This window comes from Sorghum bicolor, chromosome 7 (genome assembly GCF_000003195.3).
Source record: "Sorghum bicolor cultivar BTx623 chromosome 7, Sorghum_bicolor_NCBIv3, whole genome shotgun sequence".
In the NCBI taxonomy this organism is placed as follows: domain Eukaryota; kingdom Viridiplantae; phylum Streptophyta; class Magnoliopsida; order Poales; family Poaceae; genus Sorghum; species Sorghum bicolor.
This window is the reverse complement of record NC_012876.2, coordinates 14334240-14345928: the sequence shown is the minus strand read 5'-3', so window position 1 is coordinate 14345928 and position 11689 is coordinate 14334240. Positions and strand designations below refer to the sequence as shown.

General features: G+C 41.1%; 1 long non-coding RNA gene across 1 annotated transcript in view; it reads left to right on the top strand.

Annotated features, from left to right (window-relative positions):
* The window catches only part of LOC110437120, a 3293-nt gene extending 2219 nt beyond the window's left edge, over positions 1-1074 (top strand). Inside the window, exon 2 of the long non-coding RNA XR_002455235.1 lies at positions 841-1074. This is a non-coding gene — a long non-coding RNA (uncharacterized LOC110437120). The remainder of the gene's footprint in view (positions 1-840) is intronic.

Sequence of the window (11689 nt, the reverse complement as noted above, 5' to 3'; positions counted from 1 at the left end):
CCGGCGCAATAGAAAATATATACTTAATTTTCTCAAAAGCGCCGAATCCCGCCTCGCAAGCTCGGCGGGAGGGAGAGAGGAACCCACACCCCTCTCAACCCTAGGAACTCCACCTCCTTTGTAAATGTGCTAACACCAACACGTGTCCACCACCAAAGTGCACGTGTATTAGCTTTTCACAAACAGTTTTCCCAAAGGAGTTAAGTTAGCACTTTACTAGATCCTAATGCATATGCTCAAGATATGGACCTAGTAGCACTTGATTCGAGAGATGACCGTGATTTCCCCTCTTGATAGTCGGCTATCTATCCTAAACCCGGTCAATCACTTCTCTACTCATCTTAGACCGGCGAAAGTAAAACCCTATGTTTATACCTTTGCCTTGATAACTTTGCTCCTCATTTATCACCATGATCTTCACTTCATGCTTCATCCCTTTATGATCATGTGGCCACCTTTCCATGCCACCAAGCACCTTCATCACATGTGTTTCTATGCCTAACTCAAATCACTTAAACACAAAGCATTAGCAACTTGGTGTCATTAATTACCAAAACCAAACTTGGGCTTTCAGCATTACAATTAGTTATAGTATATGCAAGTAAGATGGGGAAGGGTTTACCAATTTGCTGAACTCAAATAGTACTTCGGAAAAGTTTAGGAACTCATATAGGCAAAATAATTAGGTACATATAACTAATAGTAGATCAGTTTCTATAGATATACATGTTTATGTTTTTTCTCTCCATGTTTATGTTTGTTATTTTTTATTTATTGTTTCTTATTCTTTCACTTGTATTGATGCTACGAAACTTGATGGTTTCTGGATGAATTTTGCAGCCTGATGGCTTCTGGATGACTGCTGGACCTACTTGAGATGATGCCGTGCAAACCTGATGGTGGCACCTTATATTATTTTATATACTATAATATATCATGAACTTTAGTTATTCTGTTGCCCAACTATATGAAATCTCCTGATGTATGATGTCATTGTTATCTTTATCTATAAATTTGTGTGTATTGAACTATGTGGTATCTATTATCTTTATATCTAAATTCTGTTCTAAACTATATGTGTTCTCGGAAGCATATTTGATTTCTTTTCTTTGCCATCGTCTGGACTATGTGTGTTCTGAACTATGTGTGTTCTGGGAAGCATATTTGAACAATGTGTGTTTTGGAAAAGCATATTTGAACTATGTTGCATTGTGTGTTGTAGAGAGCTAGTTGCCACAATTGATCCATCTCATTTTAATGATTCATTTAATTTATCCTGTGAATGAATATTGCTATAGAAATCATGGGTTGGGAAGGATGATTTCTATAGGCATTAATTATTCTTGGAGACTACAACTAGAAATCATCCGTTGAGACTGCCCTAATAATCTTCGGATCGGCTGGAAAACCTAGGAGGGATTCCTACAGTGTGACAGCAGCCTATGCTGGTCTCTCTGTTGTGTGTAACCCATGATCACACATGTTGTAATCAGCGTCTTGCATGTCGATCGATCTCCTTTATTGTTTTTTGTGCAGCGCAGTACCATTGCTCATCTCTAGCCTCAAGTATCAAGATCCATCACATGACACGTCTCACGCTCTCCCTGATCGATCAATCATCATTTGCGTGGTTTAGAATCCAGTGGCGGTCAAAAGCTGCATTTAGAGCTTAATTTGCGTTTAATTTGTATGCCTGGTGGGACCTAGGGTTGACCTGCAGGCTGGGCAGGACAACTATATACATACCTCCTGCTCGGCGTCTGGGACGGTGGTCTGTGTGTTAGTAAACAATGCAAGTGTACCATGTTTCAAGAAAAATCCAAATTAATTAAAATTGCAGACGCGTTAACATGCATGGTGCACTTGTCGGTGGCTAATCTCAGCATGTTTGCTGGTGTGAAAAACTATGACTGAAAATACTTGTAACACCCAAAAAAATTGCTTTTGAAATAATAGGGATTAATTTGATTTAATTAAGTATTTTTGTGAGCATTTAAATCTAGCAAATAAATAATTTTGTGGAAATTAAAAATCCATCATAAGTTTAGGAATATGTTATGTATTCATGCTGGAGCATACTTTATTTTGTGCTGATTGCCTTTGTTTTGAATTTGTTTGTATTCAAAATTCTATTTAGAAAAGGCTTTGGAAAAATGTTTTGGAAAAGAAATCAGAAAAAGAAAAAAAATAAAGGGGAACGCCCCTGGAAAACCAGGCCGGGGCTCAGCCCAGCTTGCGCCCCAGCGCTCCCCCCGCAGCCGAGCCTCCCCCTGGTCCCCTTTTCTCTCGCTCGGCCCAACTGGCGGCCCAGAGCGCGGCCCGCAGCACGCCCCTTCTCTCTTCTCTCTCTGTTTCGCTGGCAATCGGAACCCACACGTCAGCGTGTTCCTTCTTCTTCCTCGTTTCAGAACCGAGCCGGACTCCCGTCTCAACCGCGCCGTACGATCCCGGGAACCCGGGATTTCTTTGCAAGCGTGTGCGCTAAGCTCCCTATAAAGGCCCTAAGACCCCGCCGCGACCTCCTTTTTGCTGGACACACACCTTCCGAAACCTTAGCCGCCCCCGTCTTGGAGTTTTGGATCTCACCGGAGAAAACTTCCGCCGCCGCGCGTAGCTTCCTCCCCTCGGGCCTTCTCCGGCCGTAAAAACGCTCTAGGTGAGTTTGCGACGTTCTCCGCTTCTCTCTGGTGGTTTTTTTCGCTGCCTGGCGCTCGGGAACGACCAAAATGCGAGCTCCGGCGAGGTGCATCAATGGCGCCGCCGTGGTGAAAGCCCTGGTTTGGTTTTGGATAATTGATGAAACCCTAAGTACTAACCTCTATACTAAGTGTGTGTAGACTTAATGAGGTTGGTACATGCCAAGTGATGGAGCAAGAGATGATCATGATGATGATGGTGATGACCACAAGGTGATCAAGTGCTCAACTTGGAAAAGAAAAAAGAGAAAAACAAAACCCTATGGAGATCAAGGCAAAGGTATTGCTTAGGGTTTTGGTTTTAGTGAACAAAACACCATAGAGGGTGTGATCACATTTAGGATAGATAACCGTACTATAGAGAGGGAAATTCTTTGGCTAAGCGGTTATCAAGTACCACTAGGTGTCCTTGTTCATGTACATGCATTTAGAACCTAGTGAGCTAACTTAACTCCTTCGAAGAAAATGTTTGTGAAAATGCTAACACACGTGCACATGTTGGTTTACACTTTGTGGTGTTGGCACACTTTGAGAAGGAGGTGGAGTTTGAAGGGTAGAGAGATGATGGGTTCCTCTCTCCCTCCCGCCGAGCTTGCGAGACGGGATTCGGCGCTTTTTGAGAAAATGAAGTGCATATTTTCTATTGCGCCGGTGGGAAATTTGGAGAAGTCGCGGGAGTGTTTCTCGCCGGACGCTAGTCCAGAAGCACCGGACGCTGTGCCTGTGCGTCCGGTGTGCAGGCAGCCTGGCTCAGTTAGGGTTAGGCACCGGACGCAGTTTGGAGCGTCCGGTGGTGTGAGTCCGGTGACCTGAGCGTTTTGTAGAGCTCTTTGAGAAGTCCGGTGAGCACCGGACACAGCTTGGAGCGTCCGGTGACCCCACGATCTTGCAGACCTCTCTGTGTTTAAGACCGGTGTGCACCAGACGCGTCCAGTGCTAACTTGCTCAGCGTCCGGTGCTCTGCAGGTGACCGTTAGACTCTGACACGAGAGTTTCAAAAGGCGACACGTGGCTGACGTTGGAGCACCGGACGCAGGTGTTGAGCGTCCGGTACCCCTTTAAGAGCATCCGGTGACCCCGTTTTTCGCCCAGTGAAAGAGCCAACGGCTCTATTTGTTTGAGGGGCTATAAATACGTGTTCTCCCGGTGATTGTGAGGGGTCTTGTACCTTCCCCGGCGAAGAGCTGAAAGGTAACTCTAGTAAAGTGCTCGTGTCATTGAGTTACCTCACTTGTGGGTAGGTTCTTGTCGTGTCCTAGTGAGGACGAGGTTCGTGCTACACCTCTTAGCCACTGAACCACCAAATGTTGGTCGACACAACGGGGACGTAGCGTGCCGACAAGCACATGAACCTCGGGAGAAAAATTGGTGTCTCAATTGTGTTTGATTGACATTCTCACGGTGCTTGATTGTTTATATTGGTGATTGGTTCATCCCCTACACGGCGGTATAAATATCTCATCTTATCTTTACTTAACGCAAACTAGTGTAATTAGTTTAGTTGCTTACTTTGCCTTGTGTAGCTTAGTTCTCTAGTGTAACTTATAGAGACTTAGTTCTTGTGTGCATAGAGATCATAGCAACTAGAATTGTTGGGTAGGTGGCTTGCAAACACCCCTTTAGAGCTAGAGAAAAAGCTTCGCTTTGTTATTTACTAACCTTATGCTCTAGTGAGTTTGTAGAATTTTTAAATAGGCTATTCACCCCCCTCTAGCCATATTAGGACCTTTCACGTGGATGCCCTGTTCCGACGAGGCAGGCGACCGGCGTTTTCCCCAGGGCAGATCTGAACCGTCCATGTCTAATCCGAGGGCCCAGATCGGCCGATACCCCTTCGGCGGTCTTTTTCCTAAAGAGACTCTGAGTTATTTGGAAATCTAACCCACAGTCCAAGGCGCTTTGGCGGTTTACGCTTTCCAGATTTAAAAGCGTATTTCCGTCGGCTGAGTTTAAAATAAGCTTTCAGATATTTACAAGATTGTCATTCACAGTATTTTGCTTATAAAATATTCGTTTTAACTCCGTTTTTGTCCATTCAAATTTCGTTAGATTCGTATTTACGAGCTCTATATGTTAGAACTATTAATTCTCTGTTTTGAAACTTTTTATTTTCGCAGTAGCATTTAATTAATTATTTATCTATAGGAAATCTTGGAAAATTCATATCTTCTACGTTTTAATTTCGATTTTCGTGAACTTTACGTTTGTGTGATCGTAGCGCTGTGTAGATTATTTTTATAAACTTTTATCTTTGATTTCCCACTGTTTGGTGTATTGTTCTAATTATAATTTGTTTGCTTTGTGTATGATTGTCTACATTGGATTGCGTGTTGTTGATTGATGTTTGGAAATAGACGGTGAGCCGTACGTTGGTGATCAAGACCAAGCTTTTGAAGACCAGCAGGCTTAGAAGAGCTTTGATCAGGAGAGCTTTGAGCAAGACAAGTATAACTTGGGATCATCCTTGTTACCTATTCACTTATAAATATACATATATATCATATGCATGCTTTCACCTTGTCGACCTTAGTAAAATCATAGATGATTGTTACCTAGATTCCTTGCTACCTACTTGATATGCATTTGGTGTAGATGTGCTAGTGCTTGATATAATCCTTGATCTTGTAAGATGATTAATAGCTATGCAATGAATGTTAAAAGATGACAAATAACTATATGAGATCTTGTCTGTAAGTGATCACTGGGACAACAGTGCAACCATGAGGACTATAATGGCTCTGGCTTTAGCTCAGTATGAAGACCTTTTCTAGCTTGTTAGAGGTTACCCGAAAGGGCGGAGGGGCTGAACCATTTTGGGTATAGTGCGAGCCCCTGTCCTTATGTGTATAGGCTGCGCGTCATTGTGCCATTTGGAAGGGGGTATCTATATCTGCGGGCAAAGGAAACCTTGTGACCCTAACATATTAGACGAACTTTTGAAAGGCTTCATAGTGATCCCTGCCGACCTCACTAGGAAGGGGGTTAAGAGACTAGCTACCTCGGGCGAAAGGGTAAATCATGACTCATGGGTAAAGATGTACAACCTTTGCAGAGTGTTAAAAACTGGTATACTAGCCGTGCTCACGGATAAGAGCGGCCTTGGGGGTTCTTGCATCGACGACGATGAGCTTGTTAAGTTGTTATGTTCATTTGATTATCGTTTATGCTATGAATTAATTATGCTTACACTCGATCATGTGATTAATGGATTATTTATGCTACCTTGACATTTGCTATTTAATTATGAATATGCTATCCACTGTTAAAAGCTAAATGCAGTCAAACCAGTGTCAGCTATTTTGAGCATCATGAACCACTGGTTATACTTGTTGAGTACGATATGTGCTCACTCTTGCAATTTCCCAACACCCCAGGTTATGCTAATGATGATGATTGGAATGAGGACTATCGCTATGAGTATTAGGTTTGAAGTCAACCAGTCAACAGTGTCCCTGTGTGGTGCTTCCGTCGAGAGCGTTGTTTATCTCATATTATTTTTGTGTAAGACTATGTGATTTATTATTGTTCCGCTATGTAATAAACACTGCAATGATACATTTGAGATTTGTCTACTTATGTGTGCGACTGTTTCTAGGGCACATATGAGTCTTTTATGCATCCTATTTTGTTTTTAAAATATGAGTGTGACAATACTGTTCGCTGATTTACTATAAGAGAAAAAATACAGCTTATAACACAAGCGTCTAGTCAATCGTTTGTAAGTCTAGTCTGAAAAAGTTTTACAATGTGAATCTCTTCACTAGCTTCAGTCTTATGCTCACTTGATGGGTTTGTTCTCTCGGAAGATTTTTTTTTCGGAATCACATGCAGATGCACATATACTCATGCATGTACGCATACTAACCTCAATGGATATATGCACAAGCACATAGCTTACCCCTATGAGCAACTTTGAAAGATCAAGCCGATAATTTTGAGATTGACAAAGTCACAATGAGCGCTTCACCGTCGACAACAAGTGCCTATCACTGAGAGATTATTATCATTAAATTCTAGAATAAATCTAGAAAAATATAAGCACTTACGTCATGTCGAGGACTTAACTTTGAACGGGTAGGTTCCACTATAAAAAACACAACTAGCTAAACTATACTCAGTTTGTCGCTTTATTAGATAGAAGAAGGGATCAATCAAATAAGTGTTGGAAATAAAAGCAATTTAGTGACGCTTAAATTGATTCGGATATTGAGAAAAATAACAACATCATATATCGTGTGTGACTTAACACTAGCAGTGATCCAAGAAAAACTGGAACTCTCAGTGCTATGCTAGTAATAGAAGGAAATGCTAAGACGAACGACGTCTCGTCCCAACGCACAATTAGAGCAATCACCATTAATATGAGAATCCCATGCCCCTCACGTCCAATAGCTTCAACTAGTTGGAGACAAATCAACTATTTAAGTTGGCCTCACTCATTCTAGAGTAGCAGTGTAGTACTAAAGTCCCCTACCATACCATGCATGTGTGGGTGAGCCTTTGAAATTTATTTGAAATTATTATTTGTTGGGCTAGCCCAAATCTTCTATAACTATAACTATAAGAAGCGGCTAAAACCTTAAGGTGGACATAACTATGAAATATTTGGGACACATGTTTATTTTTCCTGTTTTGAAATATATATAGACACAGATGCTTAAATATATGCACCTATCTTTACTACTATACACACAAACTCACGCGACTCTACATCTATAAACAACTCAAGAGATTGGGCTAATAGATTTTAAGATTAATAAATAAAGATGTCTAACTATCGATAGACACATTTCCTGCACTGTAGTCACTGTACTATATAACTCTGTCACGTTGAGAACTTAACCCCAAGGAACGTTAAGAGGAACCTAATTGTGCTAGGCTGGGTTAGCATGTTGTTCTCTTCATTTTACGATATTTATTAAATATCCATCATGCATATATAGAATTTCTGCTAAATTCTGGCAAGTTCATGCATGCAAAATATCCTTCCGATAACATGATGTGGTGGAAAGGCTTATAATTGTATGACATGATATCCTACCGCCTTTGATGGACATGAGTTATGTGTACATATATATGCCTGGAGGCAACGTTTGACCTTCATAGATTAACAAATGCTGTTACAGCAGTGAGCCGGTGACGGTACGCATGTAACCCAGCTGGGTAATCAGTATATAACTGACCGAAGTTATTTGCCTTCGAGGCATACATTTGTTTGAGGAACGGTTTGGAGTTGGTGTTGTGCGTCTTGATGAATGATTCTTGCTGTTCCTAAGTTATGGCAGACTGATTGGTTAGTACATAGGGTTTTGTGTTAGTTCAGGATGCTGTACTTGACTCTATCCTTACTAGAGTAGTCATAGGGCATGGCAATACTCGCTAGTGCTTCTATAAAAGCAGGAGCGTAATGTACAATTACACATCTCATATCCTTCAGATCAGTAAAACTGTAGTGCGCCAGCTGATGAAATTCTCCGCCCCAGGGGAAGCTGATGCATGCAGCATGTTCAGTTCAGCAGCCTTTTGCTACCCTTGTATGTTGAGTTGTGACGAGTGAGGGCCACGAGATGATCAGCTTTGATTGAGTTTGGCGACTAACCATTGTGTAAGTGTTGTGCAGTTATCTCTTGGCTATATTGGTGTGCAGGTGTAGAGCACATATAGATGATTGACGGGCATGGAGAAAGTCAAATAGAGACGAGCCATGGCGATGGACTAGAAGTGGTGAAGAATGAACGTGAGGCTAGCTTGGATTGAGAGACTAAGATGGTCGGAAGACTGACTGTGGTGACCGACAATTGGAGGCATCAATAAGCAAGTGCTCATGAGGGGAGGAGTGGACCATGTTGTCCAAGTCAAGTAGAGGTGCATGATGAGGACTTGTTGATCGGGCAGTTAAGAACGACGGTGATACGTGTCCAAATCGTGGAGGAGACGTAGCGAATATGCTTCTCTAGACGCGGTTTGGTGGAAATGGTTCTGAACATAACTTGGTGGAGGCTTTAGTGTTGACAAGCCATTGCTTTTGGTTTTTGAGTTCATAGAAATGATTGTGTGCACAAACCTTAGTATGTCAAACACAAACTAGTAGTAATATTTGTGTATGGATTCATGTGATCTTTTGGTAGCTGACGATGTTAGATGATGTATTATGCAAGACAAGATTGTATGTTTATTTGTATGGACGTCCATGTGATGTATGTGATGGACCAGAAACTTGAATCTGGGCTGCATGTTTTCTCATTGTATTTTTTTAATATTTATATTGTCCTGTTGAACGATCTGACGCTATAAATACATGGATTGTTGGATGATCTGTCGGTATATGACTGGTAATGGGCTATCTGTCGCTGAAACTTGGTAACAGACTTTCTATCGCTATATATTTTCAGAGCGTCAAATGATCTGTCACCAAAGGTGTTATATGACGCTAAAGATTTTTACAGGCAAGACTTACACCGGTAGTAGAAGTTTGTCGCTATAGGTTTTTAGCGTCAGATCATTTGCTCCTGTAACCAATTTTGCCGTCAGATCATCTATCGCTAATCTTGGTGTTGTGGTGTAGTAGCGGTTTGGTGGTGTTGGCCTCAAAACCACCAGGCGGAGGTTTTCGGGTTTAGGCCTCAAAACCCAGTTGGAGTTCTAGTGAGAATAGGAGGAGGCACGTGGCGTCATCGCAAAGCTTGCATCGAGTCATATGCTTGAATTTCAAGTTGGATCATTTTGCGCCTTGGGTTAAATGGTTCAACCAAAATATCTAAGGGGCATGTTAGGGGTTATATAATAGCTCTATAAATAAGAACATGACTGTTCCTTACCAGCACATCTCTCCAACTTTAGTTTTCCTATAGCATTTAGTTTTTAGTTTCTAGTCTAGAGTCTTGAGAAAAATCCAGAAATGAGAGTTGAGTTCCTCTGTTTGTGTAAACCTTCATCAATATAAGAGGGCAAAGAGCCAGGCCTTGTTGAAGAGAAATAGAGCAATCTTTTCTTTGAATTTCTTGGCCAAGTTCGTGTGTTTGAATTGAATTGGGTTTTCCTCTTCCCTTCCACTTTCTTTCTCCATTTGTTTGGATTTTGAGTTCCTGCAGTTTTGGAACATCTATGCCAAGTGGTTTGGGAAGATTCCTCACAAGCACATAGATCTACCACTTGGAGGAAAAGTTGAGAAAACACAGGTTTGAGAGCTTGTTCTTTGGGCTGACCTGCAAGCTTTGACCTTTTGGAGCTCAAATTTTGTGGACGCCTTAGATACATCCTAGGGAAGGTTTGTGCAAAATTTCAGCTCAATTGAAATATGTTTGGTCAAGTTTTGTTGTCTGTATTTTTGAATTCAGCATATATGGGTTTTCTTTTATCTCCATCTATGATACTAGTCTCTAATGTTATAGTCCTAAGGCACACTTGCGTACATGTCACTACCTTCAACACTGGTGGCCATGGGGCACCATGGCTGTCTATGCACCTCCTATTGTCCCTTTTACAATGCTTGGAGACACAACAAGTGTTGCGTGCTCATGGTGCCGGTCGCACATCCAACTGCACGTACTATGGTATTATTCATGGCTTGATGGGTCAATTGGCCATGATATGCATGATTGTTATTGGTGGCGATTCTATAATAATATGTGCATTCGATCAATGATGGCATTATTGATGGCAAAACTTCCTATGATATGCATGATTTCTATTGATGGTGATTCTAATGCCATTTGATGATTAGAGATGCCAATAACCCTCATCTCTAATGGGAATCACACATCATAAATAGGGCCAAAGAGCGGTATGTCATTGTGCTAAAACAATCGCACACGAGAATCATAGGGTTACATTTGTAGACCAGTAGAGAAAATGGATGTGTCAATCAATAGCCCATTTGTGAAATTGGATACATCATGGATGGATAGCATCTAATGATTGCCTCTAATATATCCATGATATGTATATATCAGAGATGAGTCATAAAAGTATCATAGATGGTCAAAACAACCGTCTAAGAGTTTAAGATTGATGACTATCTCACATCATAGATGAGTAATACACCATTTGTGATAACAATACCATAGACGGTTAGTTAACATGTCTATTCTTGAACATATACCACAATTGAGTCCTCACACCTATTGTGACATATTACCCATAGATGGTCCCTTAACTATCTTCACAAACAAAGATTATGCATGTCTACGATTATTCTTATCACATACGAGCCATATAATTGTTTCTACTTTGATTAATCACAAAGGAGTGAGTTGTCTATCTGTGATATGGTCAAATCATAGACCCTTACGCAAAATGTCTGTCTATGATGCAGTTCAGGCCCATCTATGATTAAGGGATCTGACGTGCTCGAAATCTCTTCACCTTTTTTATAACATTTATGTGCTATAGATGATTTATATTGTGGAAGTAAATAAAGATCAAAGGACCTTGATGTTGTCTACAGTAGCAACCAAAACTTGCAATTGATTAGTAGAGTTTGGAACTTCCAAGCAATTCTATGGTGCAAAACTTTTGCACAATAATCTCATAGAACTTTCACACAAAACATAATAACATGGGGTTTGCAATGCCTATAAAGTTCAACTTGAAACCACACTTGTCTAGTAGCAAGTCCATAAAGTACTTGCACTCACAAACACGCACCAAGAATATAAAGTGAAAATGAATATTGCAATTCAAAAAAGATAGAGAAGAAATTTGTTTCCCCAAAGTTCGGTTCCAATTTTGACCCTACGTCTCCATTGATATGGTGGTGAGCAACTCATAAAGCTTATGCTCGTGCTGAGTTTCTCTCAACCACTTTCCTCGTCCCCACTAGCTAAATTCTTCCCTTGTGGCAGCAAGATCACAACCCTCATAAACTTTCCTATGGCTCACGAGAAGCTCAAGAGCTCACCGAGTAATGCCTAGCTATCTAGGAGACTTCCCTCTAAGAGTAACAGATGCTTCAAGGAAGATTGATAAAACCCAAGAAGTGCTCAAGATTTGGA